Source organism: Neopsephotus bourkii, unplaced genomic scaffold (assembly GCF_033783945.1).
Source record: "Neopsephotus bourkii isolate Nb327-2 ecotype Australia unplaced genomic scaffold, CSIRO-AGI_Nbou_v1 NB_1080, whole genome shotgun sequence".
Classification (NCBI taxonomy): domain Eukaryota; kingdom Metazoa; phylum Chordata; class Aves; order Psittaciformes; family Psittacidae; genus Neopsephotus; species Neopsephotus bourkii.
This window is the reverse complement of record NW_026901568.1, coordinates 3,649,520-3,667,354: the sequence shown is the minus strand read 5'-3', so window position 1 is coordinate 3,667,354 and position 17,835 is coordinate 3,649,520. Positions and strand designations below refer to the sequence as shown.

The window sequence follows — 17,835 nt, the reverse complement described above, 5'->3', positions numbered from 1 at the left end:
GGATGCTGATTTTTCCTGGCTAATAAGTAGTTCTCATGTCATTTCCTGAACCACCAGTCCAGCTCCAGCCGCTCAGCACAATGAAATGCAAGACATGTTTCCTTCATCAGAGGATGTGAACCCCACCTGCTGAGCGGTCTGCTGTGGATCCTTAATCGTATCACGGTCTCTCATTTCCATGCCATATATCACCGAGTTTTGCTTCTGTCTGCAACTGCCAACAGCTGTAATGCAGCTCATATTTAGCACCCACTGTTCTTCAATATCTATAAAACACACTTGAAACTATCTGCCTATTTCTAAATGGTTTACAGCAGGAACAGATTTGAAGAAAGCACTACAGGTTTTGTTACTTCTTTAGAAGTGGTATTTCTTTAAGAAGAAAGTTTCTAATGGTTAAATGCCTTACTTTTCTTATTTATTTTAATTTCTCAGTCTGTGAGATAGAAAGGCAGAGTAAGCAGCAGCACACTGGTGCCTCAGGTGTTCTCAGGTCATATGCAAAACTTGCCATATGCAAACACTTCAGCCAACACACTTGTAATCTTTCTCCTTCAAAGCTTAGAGATAATAGCTTACATGTCAGACACACTTCCTCACCTCTTTGCTATGTAACACTGGTATTTAATCACTGAACTGTTGCCCTTTGGATTTGCCTCTTGGTTTCCAACACTCGATTCCTGTGTAGGGTTCAGGGGATGCACAAGAGTAGTTATGCTCAAGAAACTACTGCAAAACTTGCAGTAATTTGTTGTGTTGATACTGACATGATTGATTTTGTTCTTCTTGGATTAATCATATAATTAGAAATTAGTGAATTATTTATATTAGAGAGTTGTTTCATAAATTAGGTTGCTATCATTTATCCTTTCTTTAACCAGCACATCTCATCCTTTGATCCATTATCATATAAGCTCTGTGACGTTAATACATACTTCTCAGTCATCGCCATGACTTGATGAATAACATAGCTCAAAGTTTACAAAGCAAAAAAAAAAAGGGCACTTTTTTAATTTTCCTCATTAGCAGGCATACATAAGCAGGTTACAGCAGGAAACCTTTCCAAATCTCCTATTAAAGAGGGTGCACTTAATAACCATGGGATTTATCTTGCAACTGAAGCTCACCCCAGATAATACCTCTTTCCTACTCATCAGCTAATCACCTTTTAAATCATCCCCACTCTTCCCCTAAAACATACTTTCACATTATTCTGCATCTCTCCTTGTCTCATATCCTTCAAACACTTCTACCAAGAAACTTTGTACTGAAAGCTGTGCTCATTTAACCAAGGGAGATTTAGAATAAAATAATCCTGGATTGAGAAATAAATCCAGTGAAAACTAACTATCTCTCTCTTAAGGTTCTAACATAACCAAGGATAATTTACAGGCCAAAAGCTATTCTGTATTAAGTTAGGGAAGACTTCAGAAGTTGATTTACTGATAATTCAAAAACTAATTGAATAGGCAAGTCAGCAAATAACACACAAATTTCAGTCAAATTACTGAAAATAGGGGAATGGCACACACAGAGATGTGGGCCAAATGTAGAACAAAATACCTCATAGATGTAAAATTATTTCCTGTAGCTTTTCCATGCATAAAATTATCATACTATTATCTCGATCAGGTGAAGGAAGAGCCACTCTCAATGCCAGTGAGCACAGTCAAGGACACAAACCAAATTCAGTTTGAACGATGCCAAAGTGGCATTTCTTCACTGGTTCTTTGCACAACGCAAACTCTATATGCCAGTCCAGAACTGGAATATTTTACACAGATACCAGAAAAGTACCACCAGCATGCCAAATTTCAGCATCTTATTCTTGTCAGCTTCTCGTACACACCAGGTACATACCTGGCACTAGCTTTACTTCTCTATTTTTTAGCCCTGCTTAGTCTGAACTAAATAAGCCTGAGATTATCTATAAACTTCCTGAGATTTGTTTCAGTGACTGATTTTGGATGAACTCTAATTCTTTTTTTTTTTTCCCCATAACCAGCACAGCTGCACCTTCAGAAAGTTCTCCTGAATTATTTAAATACTACAGATCGTGATGCATTTCTATTTATTTATTTTTTTGACAGACAGGACAATTAAGAACATCACTACTTCTTTCTTTTGTAAGGAAAATAAACTGCTATAATATACATTCCTTGAGTGGCACACACATACATGACGCATACATCTGACCATCATGACCATTAAGCTGGTAAGAAGAGGTGGGGACATACTTATTCCTGCCTTATATTCACCTTAGAAATGGGTTTCTTTCAAGTGGTTATAACTGACTCTTGAGTCTTTGGTCTAACAGAAGAAACAAAAATCCTAATCCTAAAAAACTCTGTTAAATATTTTCAAGACAGGATTTTTCTCTCTATGGTTTGGTATGTTACCTATAATCCGCATTGCAAGTAAACAAGCTGTTGTGATTGCACGTATTTATTTTATGAGAAAGGCTCAGGAATTCAAGATAGTATTGTAGACAGAATACCTCGTTTCAGTTTCCTTTCAGAGTCTCATGAAATGGATGAAGTTTTCTGGCATTGCCACTGAATTATATAATCCTAGAGAAGACATTAACAGCTGCTCTAAAAATCTAATTAAATTTTAGAGCACTAGTAATGCAGCCATAAGGCCCATGTAAGCCATTACCTACATTAATAAAAATTAAAGTCAAACAATATCTATACAGTAATAATGTACTGAGATTCAAGGTCACTAATTCCCTTACTCTCATGTTTTTCTTTATTGTTGCTATAAATAGTAGTATTTAATAAAATTATCAAATTTATGTACATTTGTTTACCTTGAACTGTTCTCTTAACACAGAGTATTGAGACAGGAATTAATTTGTTTTTCTTAATTGTTTATTTTCTCCTCTTATATTTAATATAACCCCTACTAGCATATAAAGAGGCAAGAAACTGGGATAACGTAACAGGTATTTTCTAGACACCTAAATGAAAATCTACAGTCAATGCAACTCTAGAATCAGAGTCAGCAGGCATGACACATCTTGAGTCCAACTATTCTCCTGCATGGCAGACAAACAAAAAGAAGAAAGTGGGTGCTATAGCAAGGGAACAAGGAATAAAAGCAGAAAGATCTAAAAAGCTAACAGGATTGCTGGCCCTCTCTGGGCAGAGAGGAACAAACTGCCCCTGAGTCTGCTCCTGGGGCAAGTGCATCACCCTAAAACAGTAGCCACTGACGAAACATTTGTGCCAGTCTTGGATGGTTTATCTGGCTGAGGAAACACATATTTACAATCCTTTGGAGTTCTGAGGATAATCTGGGTTGGGAGGACATTATCACTGCTGACTGTGGGCTGAGAATATCATCTACTTTGGCTTGGCCATGAACTGTGCCTTCTATGTAAGGGACAAAAAGAAAGACTGGTCTGCAGCAATTCCTGATGCAAAATACAGACTGAGGCCAGAGATGCTGCCGACCTGTCCCACCCTACAGCATTGACCCCTTGGCTGCAAAACGAAGTCCACCTAATGAAGTGGCTGTGAAAGCAGGGACAATCTGTCAGGCAGTTGAGTTTTCTACTAGACGGGTGAAAAAATTCTTTCTATAGTGTGCTAATGACTTGGATTTCACCTGGGATGCAACATCTGTGACACTGTTTGGATTTATATTTCTATCTAATAGGTGCTCTCTGCAGATTCAAACAAATGATTTTTATTTCCCTGCTTTGAATGGCAGAGATTACTGTGCATTTAAATAATGTCTGTACTACCAAGGCATATTGTAAATGACAGAACAAATTGTAAAGATAATTTTGGAGGAGTATCGTGAAGACAGGGGATCTGCTTCACTGAAACTTTGCTTTGATTTCTTTGGAAAGGCTGAAAACTGCTGGAAAAGCAGAGAGCAGAGAATCACGAGTACAATCTTGAGCATTGTGTCTATGCCCTTCTGCAGCCCTCCCGCGCCCCCCCCCCCCCTTAATGATTGCAGTGAGATTGTACAGCAATCTACAGTTAGGCTGCATTTAATAATCTCTCTATCATGTGCAAGGACATTTTAAGCATCAAAATACCATCAAAACACCAATCCTGAGATTCTGCCATACACAAATCTACAGCATGTCAACAGTGTTTTAAATAAAATGTCCTATCTGAAAAGAAGTGAAAGGAAACATTTGCAAGAGATGAAGTATACAACTCCCAGCTCCTAGTGGAGAGCAAGGCAGGGGACCAGACCAGGGCCTTCCCTCTTTGCTCTCCTTGTAACACAGCCAGCAATGTGGGTGGCTAATGAGAGGAAACAGCTCCCAGATGTGAACAAAACAGTCAGAAATACATGGATTTTCTTTAAACTCCTGATCCCTGATACACACAAATCATTTACTAAGTGTGCAATTAAAACCTCAAGTGTTTCCCATAAAAATATTTGTAAATTAGATGAATAAATTATTCAGTGGTCATTACTGGAATTAAATCTTCTCAGAGTGAACTTCTTGCTACCTCTCAAGCAGAACTCAGAGCATCTCTCAGATGCAGCAATACATTATACTGATGGCTGGTTACAGCAAACAAACCTCACAAATTCTGTACTACGTGTTAGCTGTCCAACCTGCCCCCAGCAAAGCCAGCACTGACTCTCAATTTCTTCTTTTCCACTGTCCAAAGCCATTCACCAACATCTCAAGAAAAAGATCAAGGCAGTTGCTGTGGCCATGTCACCTCTGTCACTGACCTCAAAATGCTCAGATCTTATGCCTAAAGTGAGAAAAGAGCTCAAATACATGCTAAGAAATCAGAGGGATGGGGGTGCTCTGCTATTCATCACCAAATCCAGGTCAGGGAGCATGACCTGCAATGATGTTACCTGTTCAGATGCTGCATCTAGAAATAACTAATTCCCATTCATTTTTTAAGTAGGTTCACCTTCCTGGAAACAAGTTTGATGTCAGACACTAACTGTTTGAAGAAAGTAGGGGTGAAAAGCGCAGTTACGGGGATAATGGGCTAGCTATTTACGGGGTTCTGATGAGAGAAGAATGGCTTTACCTGGGATAAACACTGTGAGAGCTGTTCTCATATAGTTCTCTTATTTCCAATTCTAATCCTGCCTGGCACCTGGGGAGATGAAAAAAACCTCCCTCATTTATTTGCCATGAGAACCTTGCCTCTTGCAGCTGCGGTACTGAGGGTAAATACTCCAGGGATGGAGTGGACAGCAAGGAAGAGAAACAGCTAAAAGATGGCATGTTTTTTTTCCGGAATAGTTCATTCAGCTCTGGCAAACATGCTACTTTCTACATTGCTTTATAACTATTTTCAGGTTAGGTATAAAATTCAGTTTACAGACCCAGATGATCTATGCTCTCCTGCATATATTCCTCCTGTTTTGCTTTTCAGAACTGACAATACACAGGAGCTCATAAACAACCAGAAATATCAGCCCACGAGGGAAAACACATACTCTGCTTTGCTTTTCCGTTCAGTTTAAAGAAAATTAGTTAACCACACAACAACTTTTACAGCCAAAAGACCTTCTCCACTTAAAGAGAAAAATTCTCTCAGTGTTACCTCTTTTACAGAGTCACGTCTCACCACTGTGCATGTTATGGAAGCAATTTTTTTTTTTCCATCAGTGAAAATTTGTTTGTTTTTAAACACCAATTCTTAGAAAAACAAATATTAGTTTGATTTTGAAAATGTTGGTTAGTTTCTTTAAAATTTTTTTCACCACTGGGCATGACAAAGTTTAATTTGTTATTTATTTTATTACTTCGCTTGAAGAAAAATCCTTGCTGCACTGCACTGTTTCATTTTTAAATACAAGAACACTACTTAAGAACTCTGCATTACACAGGGAACTTCTGAAATAATAATTCAGCTTTGAATTTCATCTCCCCAAATTCCTAGCTGTTTGTCCTCGCTGCTTCACAAACTTCAGCAGAGAGGAGGACGGGTGGTTAGAAGTGAGGGAATGACAAGGCTGACAAACCACAGGCTCCTGTTACAAATTACATCATTATGTGCACCATTTCCTCAATGTCTTCAGGATGGTTCACTGGTAGCCCGAAAGGAGACTGCAAATCAACTATAGCGCATAGAGAGGTCCCCAAAAGAATATATTATGCTGGTACACAGCAGAGATGGGCCGTTTGTTATTTACGTTTCCACTACAAACTATTTTATAGCTTAGGCAAATATATTGCTTCAGTAACTCATTGGAAGAAAATGTTTAAGTAAAACTTGTATTTCACATGGTGCCTGCATTTGTGACTCTGCTTTCAATTTAGCTGAGGTTTAGATTAAATTCCTTTGGGATTAAAAAAAAATAAACAAACCAACACAAAACCAGAAACAACAAAAAAACCCTAAAAAAAAACCCTACACCTAAAGGTTTTTTAAAACCTAACCCTAACCCTAACCCTAGCCCTAACCCTAACCCTAACCCTAACCCTAACCCTAACCCAAAAAAACCCAAACAGAAAATAAACCCTGTATGTGTAAACTTCAGATATGCAGCCCCAAATATCTGGGGCCCCAAAAGGGCATCCAAAGTCTTTCTGCATGTGTTAAACTGCACTGCTACAGGATTCTGTGACTCTCTAAACTTCACAAACAGCCTGGCTGGGAACAGCAGGCATCTTCAGACAAATACATTATTACCAGCTTTCAGCAAACTGACAGATTTCAAGGTAATGATGGAAGGATGCTTTAAAATCACACCAGGCAGTGCCTTTGACCTGGAATAACCTCAAACTGCTTTGCAGCTATTTCAAACTGATACACGCATCCTTTCATGCTCAAACCTACTTACTGGCTGTTACAATGTGAAACTGTATTACCATGAGCTGCATTGAACCTTGGCTGGTGAAGACCTTGGAAGGAAGCAAAAATGCACAAATAAACCCATAGCTTGATCTTCTTGGAGGCCACAACACCTCTTCCTGATCATTCCCATGGGACAGGAGTAACCTTGTGAGAGGACAGGTGGGACTGTAGGACATTCCATTGCACCGAGTCCCCCACACTCCATCAAGTCTTGGAGGGAATGGGCAGCACATTCATGATCTCCTTCTCCACCTCTCTCTGGCCACTCAAAATGTCACACCTCAAGTCAAACATGAGAGTTACAATGTTTCCTATATTTTTATAGCAGAGATAAAACCAGAACATGAAAGATCGCTGTACTACCCCAAACTTGTCTTTCTAATACTCTTTATAAAATAAAATTATGGTAATCTAACCTGAAAAGCAAACTGTAAATTGTCTCTAGATGAGCTGTTAAAGACAAACTGATTGAAAGACCAAGCTGTGTAACTTCTAAATGAATCACATCTTGGAACCCACCATCAACTCCATGGTTCCTGTGTGGTCACTAAAACTAATGCTCTGTGATCATAACTATGACTGGGTGATTTTATTTACTCTTACTAAATAAATTTCAACTTTATATCTGGTGGAATGTCTTTTTCAGGTGAACATATCACAAAGCAATGTACAGATGGTAATTTGAGTGCTCCAGATATGGGTTATTTTCCCTTCAAAAAACTTAAAGCTCTTTTTAAAACAAAAGAAGAAAAAAAAGTAGGAAAGACCTTCAGCTGCTTCAGGATCTGTGCTTCGCTACCTGAGCTCTAAATTAGTGAACAGTTACGTTATTCCCTAGACAGTATAAAACCAAAGAGAGACCTATTTCCAAGCAATCATCTTTCTTTTTTTCACTGACACTCTTAAATGATTTCAGCTCAACACTGAGTTTCAAAATCATGCTTGGACAAAATGGCATTTTGCAGCACCCAAAGCAATACCAGATTTGCGCACCAAAGGACAGGGACTGAGTGGTTTAGGGTCAAACCATGGGCTTTTGCATGAAGGAGCCAAGACCCAGGAGCTATGACCAGTGCACCACTGTTCTTTTTTTATTCCAACTCTTACACCACAAGCCGCACTGACTTGCTGTCACCAGGGACTGGAAATTCAGAGACAGGCGCTACAGTTCACCAGAAAAATGCTCATTCTGACTCACTCTGTAAAATCCATGTTTCTGGGAAGACATGCTATGCTTCATCTGCCATATCGTCAGCGTTACTTGCGCGTCAGGACTCTTTCTCAGCCCTCTATTAGTCAGATGAGAAATGAAACATATAAAATATTACACACACACTCATCATTTTGTCAATTTGCTCCCTAGGTCTCCCAGAGACTCCTGAAATTCACACAAAGACAACAACAGGAGCTTCTCTTTTTTAAAGCACTTGCTGCACACACTGCTCAGATCCGGGCGAGCAGAGCTGCATTCTGCAAACCGCAGATCACAACACCTGACTAAAACTTTAGAAACACAATGTGAATAGAATCCTCATGAATCAAACGTCATTAAATATCTGAGTTAGCTTTGCTGCATGCTTCATTAATAATTTCATTTGCTTGCTGCTAGAGGCTGTTCCTATAAGCCCTTTCCCCTCTGGCACTGGGTGCAGAAAGGAAAGGTTCTTCCTATCTCCAGGCTCATTCCCACCCAACCTGTTCTCTGAAAACAAATACTTGGCATTAAAAAGTGTACTCAAGGTCTGCAACCTCTTCAGGCAGCAGATGAACTGGGAGCCTCAGGCTGCAGAAATAAAAGATTATAAGTAGAAGCCTCCAAGAATCAAAATATTTTAATTTTATTTTTTTGTACTTTATTGCCTTCTCACTTGACTTGACAGCCTCATCTACCCACTGCCATAGGCTATCTTTATCAACAATTGATCTTTGCCTCCCTTCTCAGATTTCCCCATGCGATTGAAAGCTGGACAGAATATACACTTTTATTTTATATAATAACAAGGCTTACTGTAAAAGAGACTGCCATGTGTTGAACACTCCAGATGTGACCCGACTCATTTATTGATGTTTAATATTCTCCTCTCTTGCTCACTATAACCATTGGAGGAATGTGGAAGTGCAGAGGAGCAGAATACAAAACAACTGAGCCACTGTCAGTCTGAGCCCTGGGGGTTTGCAGGGATGACAAAAATGCTAATCAGCTCTAGCAATGCAGAAGACAAAACCCCATCCATCTTCCCCTGGCTATCCAATTGGTGAGATCCTATTTTAACCAGTGCCTTGGAAATCCTCTGTTCAATAACAGTTCTAAAAGATCATTTTCATTTGCAAATACCACAACGGGAGACACTATAGTGACCGCTGAAGGAACAGCTATCTTTTGTGAAGAAATACAGCAACAGGAGCATAAGGAAGCTGTGGGCATGGCTTCAGCTGGGGGGACATGCTGCATTTACTGCAAAAGACACAAATACATCAAGATGTTAAAACAGAACTTCACGGTGAGTAGTGGGAAAGGAATAAAGAAAATAAGGAATACAGAAAATAAGGAAACCAACAGTATGAAATCTCAAATCCTCTTTTCTGCGGTGCAGAGTGGGATCTTGATTTGAACATCTTGCTGGCTACATGAGGCATGGATTTAGCTCCACACATGGCACAGCTGCAGAGTGAAGCACAGATACTAGTCCTTACTATCTGGCCAACAACTAACTATGAAGGAGCTGCCACCACTAGACCAACTCATGGACTGCAAGCCTGACTATAGTTCTGTGCTGCCCTGATTATCCATTCCCTTCTCAAAGGTAATTTAAGATCCTGTCCCTCCTTGCCGACTTAAGTCAGTTTGAATTAAAAAGACTGAAATAAAAGGTGCTGCTTAAAGCCAGGACCTGTGCTGGACCCAGCACTGTATTATGTTGAACATAAACAATTAAAAGTAGATTTCTTGATCTTGAGCATCCCAGGGATAAAATTGTGCTTTACAAAATTAATTTTATGCGGAAACTTAGAAACCAACCAACCAAAACCACAACCAAACCAAAACAAACATAACAAAAAAAAAACCCCACCAACTCTTCCTGCCCAAGTTGAAGAGCAGCTCACTCTCATGCCAGCAGATCCATCTGCTGTGAGAGTGCTCACTCAGACAGCACAGCGACTGCTCCCTGTCTCCCTGCTCCCACACATCCCTGATGGGAGCTCACACCTTTGCTCTGCAGCATCAGTCATCCTCTCTGGTGAATAACCAGCAAAGCAGAGCTGCTCCAAGGGCAAGCAGAGAGAGGAGAGCGGTCCATGAGAGCTGGGAGTTTGCTGGGGAGGTTGTGGCAGAGGGTAGCTCTGCCTGGTACAACCCTGAACCATGAGCTCCTCCTAGACAGGTAGGTCCACTGCCTCCCCTGCCAACCCCAATTACAGCCTTGGAAAATGCCACAATAAGAAAAAAAAAAAAAAAAAGTTTTCATGTCACAACTGAAAACCTGTAAATTGATTGATTATCATCAGGAATCATCAGGAACCTTACAGGTTCAATAACCTGTAGGCTATTGAAGAGACTTTATAGGCTTGTTTGGGTCAATGCTGACGGTATTTCAATAATTACTCTTACCATGGACCAAAGTCCTACTTGGCAAGGAAACTGTTGTTATGGAGTCTCCAGGTGGAAATCAAACACAAGTGCTTTGAAGCAGGACATGACTTTTTCACATTTCTGCAGTAGGACTGGATTTCCACTATGTTACATGAGAAGGTGGCTCCAGCCCCACTGGAAAGGTCCACATTCCCATGACTTCTGGCATCGCTAGCCCCTGGGCAGCTTTCTTCTGCTTTTTCCATTAGCAATGGAAGCCCATGACCCAAATACAATATGCTGCAAAATATATCAAAATTAAGGCAGAACTGAACTTAAATCTGAAGAACTTTTTTGAGGAGCTTCTTGGAAAAAACCCAATGAACTGGCTATCAGAACTCAAGCTGACACCACTATGTAACATGCAAAACGAGAATATCTGTGGGCAAAATGTCAAGTTTTATAACCGCAAGGACCTTAGAAATATTTATTCTCACTTACTTAAAAATTGTCAGGAATTTTCACTGAATAAATTATTTGCTGGTTTACTCTCAAGAGAGTGGGTTAACTCACAAAAAAAAGCCTAAAATAATTTCTTCAATGGAAAATGACAACATTTATCAAATTAGAGGTAAAGATAAATCTGGTCCTATTGGACTATAAATACAATAGGTGCTGCCAGTACAATGTTAGGTATTTGGGATTATCACCTGACTGCTCTACTTTCGTATTCTCTGTCTTCTACTAATTCCAAGCCAACTGAAATTCAAAAGTTATTGATAAAATAAACTGAAAAGGAAAACAAGCTTAAGGTCTATTGCATTACACTCAAATTCCTATAAGGTTTCTAAGTTCAAATACACAATTAAATTGTGAATGCTCAGCACCTCACAAGATCATTATGTAACTAAAATTTAAGAGTGACTCCTAAGCTAGTAATATTAGCTTATTCTTGCAGTAATAACTATGGATTTCTTTCTTTTACTACAGCCAACACAAATGCAAAGCCTGCAGATCAACTTATTTAGTTGCAGACTTCACTTAAGTCCTTGGTTTAAACAAACATTGAGAAGTTTATATTAAAATGAACAAATTATATATTTTTCCTCATGTAAACATGTAGTTTCTTTCAGTTAAGAAACTCACACTACATTTATTTAGAAATATTATTCACAGGTTTTTCTTATCTACAGCTACAAAACAATAAGGAATGTAAGCTATCACTATACGTTCCAACATCTATTTTAGGTAGTTTCCCTGGAACAGCCCACTCAGAAATAGATATTTAATGAAAATGGACGTAAAAGGAGTGTGGCATTTTTAGACAACATAACAGATTTCTTCTCCATGGGGCTCCTAAAAATCGTTTGTTAATTACGGGTTTCCCAAAACATCTTATCTTCATCATCACACCATGGTTTCACTTTGTGTCTTAAAGGATATATGCAGCAAACTGTGCCCTACTTAGGGGGAACAGCTCTTAAAGAGGGATGTAATTGCGTAGTTCATTAACTGGGTCCCCGTCTGTCTGCTCCCAGCACTCAGTGTTTCAGGGCACAAACTACAGATTCACGAGTCTTAGCATGAATTTGGCAATGGAACACTTCTACATTTCACATCTTATATCTTGTAGAATAGCAGAGGAAATCTGGCAGGCCAGACCGTTCACTCAAGCAAGCAAAGAAATAAAGGTTGTTTCCCCGAAGGACATAACTAAGTTCTACATAATGAGCCAGAGAATTGTTTGTTTTCCCAAAGGTAATATAAGGGACTAACGACAACTTTAAACTGCAGAAAATAGGGGCTTTGGAACAAATTTAATAAGAAATACATATAAATATATACTACACTGAAAAATTGTACTAAAGTTTAAATGAACCTTCCAAGATGATCAAAGTGATTGTGCAGATCCTTTTCTCATTCTGTAGTACATTTTCAGGGATGGAAATTGTTGGACAATGGTCTTTTCAGGTTCATCTTAAAGTGCCATGAAAAAAAGTAAAGTTCACACTGAGTTTTTAAAAATTACTTCACATTCACTTTATTCAAATAAACGTCTGGGTGAACATGATCAATGTTCATTAAAAGCTCTGAAGTGACAGGTACACAACCGGCACTTGGCGTTTGCACAGCTAAGCTTTCACAGCTGTAATGAATAAATGGAGCGTGTGCTTCCACACACAGCTGACACCATCCATAACTCTGTATTTGACACTTGATTGCCCTTAGCAAGGATCTGTTTTTCAAAACTAGTTTATTTGTAGAAAAAAAAATTACCAGACTAAAACCTTCCCAGTAAGAAGGCTTTGAAACACAGTTAAAAAGAAACACCAGAAAGAAAATTCTTTCAAGTGGCAATGCTTATGTGAGCTAAAACTATTGGTTAGTGCATATACTGGAGTTTATTACCATATAAATTTGTTTTTAAATACTATATAAAGCCACACGTATGTATTTCCAAAAGTATGTGAAGAGGCAGGCATTGCTTCTGTGGAAGAGCATGCCAAGGGAAGCCAACATGACTGCCATACCAGCCAGTCCAAGGTCTCACCTACCCACCAGTTTTAGGGCAACAGATAAGACCCAATTCCTGTTCATCCCCCACTAAATTCCCATCAATTACCAGTGAGTCACACTATTCAGGACAAGACATACTTTCTAGAAATGATTTCCCTAATTATTAAAGACACACATATGTGATAGCCCTTTTCCATGATAGAAGGACCAATGGAAGAATTAGGATTGACAGCCAGAAGCATTTCAGACTATTCATTACCATCCTTCCCTGAATGACCCCGGCACTCCTCTAACAAAATGAAACCTACCACTGAGGCAGATTTTTGGATGACAAGTTTTCTCAGGTATAATTTTTCTCCTTTATGATATCAAAAGCATGAGCAGAGTCAGGTAGGAAAATCCTGGCAGTTTGCACAATGGATTAGATGACCTAAAATGAACTTCTTTTACAGCAGCTCCAAATATCACATTGTTAAGTTTCATTTTAGGCAAACGGAATGAAGGAAAGCAAATCAAAACATGTACCAACTAATCTCTCACTACTCCTACGTGATAAACAACATCAAACTGCCACGAAATCTGGCTGCAGCTTTTAATTGCAGAAAGCCAAAAACAAACATGCAGAAAACTATCAGTGTTTGGGATTTCTGAAGAAATCCCCAAGCAGAGAGGAAACAACTGTAATTCAACAGTCCTCTTTTGCCTTGGGTATGTTATGGAAAACAGCAGCATGAATCACATCGCTCCTACCCTCTGTAATGAAAGCAGCAAAATAGAAAAGGTTTGATTTGCCATTTTCAGCCATTCTGAAGTCTATCTGTCCATTTTATTTACAAAGCTTCTTTTAAGGCATGCCTTTATAAGAATTTGCATTCCCTGCAAGATGTGCCCTGGCAGTGGGAGACCCTTTGCATCCCACCTCAATACATTGATCAGCAACTAAAGACAGTAATTACTTGTGGCAGATAAACCCTGTGGGCTCTGTTGCGGCTCACATAAAGCTAGCCAACCCCCTCCAGGTTTGAATCTTGGGAAATCAGACTTCTTGGAGATTTCAGTGTTTTATCAAGGTTTGGCTGCCCTGGAAATGCAGTGAGACAGAGAGATGCCAGCCTGCCCTTCCACAGCACCAGTGCACCCAAGCACTCTCCCACCAAGAGAAATACCTGGTTTGGAAGGAAAGGATGAAATTTGCCATGAACATGTGTATTATATTCAGCCCTGTTTTTTTCAAAGTAATGAAATCTATTTCTTTGGTTTTCATTTTATTTCTTCATTTTGTTGATATATTACAAATACTGGGAAAAAAAAAGGAAATAAGAAAAAATATTCAATTATCTGTGAACTATGGTATTTCCTTTTTGCTCCCTTGAAAATCTCTTAAGATGGATATCCAATGTTTTTGATAAACTCAGAAATATTTTAAGGGGTTGATACCTGTGCAGAAACTGATTAAACTAGATAATTACTGCATGCTCAACTGTAAACTGTAATCACATGGAACAACCAAGAGGCACAAAGTGTTTTGCTCTCAGTGATTTCTATTTTGTTTTGAGCAGAATATGAAGGGACCATCATAAACCAATCTCAGCAGTACCACTATGGTGAGGGAGCATGTTCTCACTCGTGTTAAGGGTCACAGGAGATGCCCGTATTTTCTAAGTATGCATTAATTCTGACGGATCACAGTATACACACATATACAAAATGTATGACTTGTACAACTTTTATGTTATGTTTACAAGAGAACTTATATGTTAAAGATGCCAAATTAATTAAAGAAGGGCTAAAACATGATCATCACTTCACTCAACACTTGAAAGCCATGCAACATATGGGATTACAGGAGCCAAAGTGTTTAAGTGTTAAAGGCATCTTGCAACAAAAATCATTTATTAAGTTTGACCAAGACCAAACTATTTTAAGTACTGACTTAAAAGTTAATCTTAACAATCTTGTTTTGTTTGAAATTCATGCACACACACAAAATGTTCACTTGGATACTGGTTATTTTCTAGTGAATCTGTGATCTTACAAATGAATATTATAAATCACACATTAATCTCAATTTGTGCTATTTATTTTTGAGTGGATGAAGAGGTAATATTTTTCTTTCCTTTAAATACATGCAAATAGCTGCTTTCATTACCTCTGGAAATTTGATTATTCTTAACTCAGGTTTGTTTTTTTTTTTAATTTTTTTTTTTAATACTGTCTTAAAAGTCACCTTTTGCCACCATATTCTTGCCGTTAATCCTGCTAATGAAAAAGAAAACAAATAATTGCTGAGAGCAAAAGTAGTTGGGTTCCAAGGCAGGAGTTGAAGCAGGAACACAGGGAGACAGGAGCTGGGACAACAGAGTTGAGCAACTGCATCTGGCACACCCAGTTTCTGGGTAAAACCAGGTTTAAATCTCAGACCATTTCATCTCTCTTTGGAGTTTATAGGTACCACACTGCAGTGGGGAAGTGTCCTGGGTTTAGCAGTAGCAGTCATTTTTCTCCTTCTCAGTAGCTGGTGCAATGCTGTGGTTTTGACTTTCAGCCTGGGAACAACGCTGATAACACCGATGTTTTTAGCTGTTGCTAAGTCATGTTTACTCTGACCAAGGACTTCCTGAGCCTCATGCTCTGCCAGGGAGGAGGGGAAGCGGGAGGAAGCAGAGACAGGACACCTGACCCAAACTGACCAAAGAGGTATTCCATACCACAGCACGTCATGCCCAGGATGTAGAACTGGGGGACAATTACCTGGAAGGGTTAGATCACTGCTTGGGTCAGGCTGGGTATCAGTCAGCAGGTGGTGAGCGGTTGTATTCTCTTCCCTTGTTATTTCCCTTATCATTATTATTATTGGTGGCAGCAGCAGCAGTGGTTTGTGCTGTACCTTAGTTACTGGACTGTTCTTATCTCAACCCATGAGAGTTACATTCTGTTGATTCTCCTCCCCAACCCTCCAGGAGTGGGGGAAGCAAGGGCGGGGAGTGAGCTAGGGCTGCGTGGCTGAATTGACAGGCTGGGCTTAAACCACAACAGGAACACAGAGGAAACTACAAGAACTTCACATATTTCTCAATCTTCTTATGCATTTCTCAGTGCAGAAGGACAATGTAAAATTTTATGCATATTTTTCACACATGCAGAAGAGAACAAGTTTTTCATACCCAAATCCACAGGTCACAAAATTCACTAGGGAGCTGAGATATCCTCCCCTCCTGGTCAATGCTGTGATTTTTATACAAGCACAGAAATGACCTGAACAAGACCAGATCTGAGCTAGAACCAATTCCCCAAGGTGGATAAAGCCAGTCTTTCCTATGCCACCGATGCTGCTGAGGATAAAAGGGGGACTGCCTCTCCCTGCATCAGACTGCTATAAATACCAAAAGACAGTTACATTATTCCAAGAACACACTGAAATATTTTACGTCACGCAGTAAATTGACTATTGCAGGAAAAGTAGTCAGGCTATGAATAACTGACAAGAAAGCCTCCAGATAAGCACACAAAATTAATTACGCTATACCCAGAAATAAATAAAAAACCCCACTACCTCAGCTGGTAATAAATAATAACATGCAAACATTTTAATGCACTTGTTTTGGTAAAATCAAGATCAGTGTTCATGAAGCAACTGCTATCAAATAATACTTTCTAGGGAAAGGTCAGAGAAGCTTAAAATCCAGCACCTTGTGTGTCAGAAACCAAACCACACAATGAGAAACAGCGGGAGCTCATCATTTATACCATTTTGAGGTTTTAAGCAGAAGCCTGCCAAAAAAAAATACCGTGTACAGGTCTTCAGGGCAAACTGATCTCATAAAAAAAGGATTAGTGCATGTGGGGGTAATCAAATACTTCATGTTAGATTACAATTCCACTTAATAAATCAAGCTACTTCTACTCATGAAAAGGTTTGTTCTATAGTCATTTGATTAGTTACACTGAAAATAAATCTTACACAGCAGAACCAAAATATGCGTGACTGACATGACTCAAATGCCACCGCGAGTCATTGTAACAACCCCATTGTGTGCGCTGCCATGCCAGCCCCACGTATCCAAAGAGCTTGGGGAAATTCCAGCTCCACCAAATTGCTTCTCATGACTCAAGTTGAAACTTTTTATAACGGCATCCTCTTCACTGGCCTAATCCTTACACTTTAACCTCGACTCAGCACCAGCCAGAAATCACCTGCATATGTGGCTGGGTAGGAGATGAAAGGAGATTCAATAGAAAATCTTGCAATTTTAGCTTAAGAGGGTATCTACAGAGGGTTATCCTCTTGAGGGTTATCACCCTAAAACCATCGAGAAAGGATTAATTTTATATAATTTTCTATTTTCACGGCCTGATGTGGTGAGATTGGATGAATCCGAAACCACGGTCTCTACTCACACAAAGCGATTTGAAGACTGCTTCAAGAGAGAAGCGGTTTTACATTCTGGCAAGGCTGTTGCCAACCTTGTCTGGAGAATGGATAGCTGCTGTTGAGCATGTTCCCTTTGCAGTGTCAATTCTGCTATTACTCCAACATAATTAGGGACCTCTATGTTCTCAGTGTAATTTTTCCTTACAAGATATGTCAGCTACTCTGTCTTCTTATTTTTCTCAGGACATCTGTGGGTGACAACATGACTTTACAGTGAGAAGGACAGGAAAAATGGTAACCTCGTTCCTTTTCAAAAAATAAAAATGAGGTTTTGATCTGACAATAGTCTGCTCTCCTCTGAAAGCTGAACCCAGTCTCGGCTGTGAATCATGGTAGTTCACTCTTTTATTTTGACCTTTTCATCATTATGCAGCCTGATTAGCTATCTGAGCCGATTGCTTTCTTATGAGAACAAAATCAGCTACTTAAAAAGATAAAAGATTAAAATGATCAAAGTATTAATTCATATTCTCACAACAGACATGCTTTAAAAAGAAGCGCTACAAGCC

At 39.2% G+C, this 17,835-nt stretch overlaps 1 protein-coding gene across 4 annotated transcripts in view; it reads right to left on the bottom strand.

The window, feature by feature from the left end:
* LOC133217001 (contactin-4) overlaps positions 1-17,835 on the bottom strand; it is a 341,090-nt gene that overhangs the window by 215,334 nt on the left and 107,921 nt on the right. The window contains exon 1 of one of the 4 annotated variants that reach the window (XM_061362132.1): positions 8,815-8,915. The exons of the other annotated variants lie outside the window; for them this stretch is intronic. The gene's annotated coding sequence lies outside the window, so the exon portion shown is untranslated. Of the gene's footprint in view, positions 1-8,814; positions 8,916-17,835 lie in introns of those variants that run through there. 4 annotated transcript variants of the gene reach the window in all.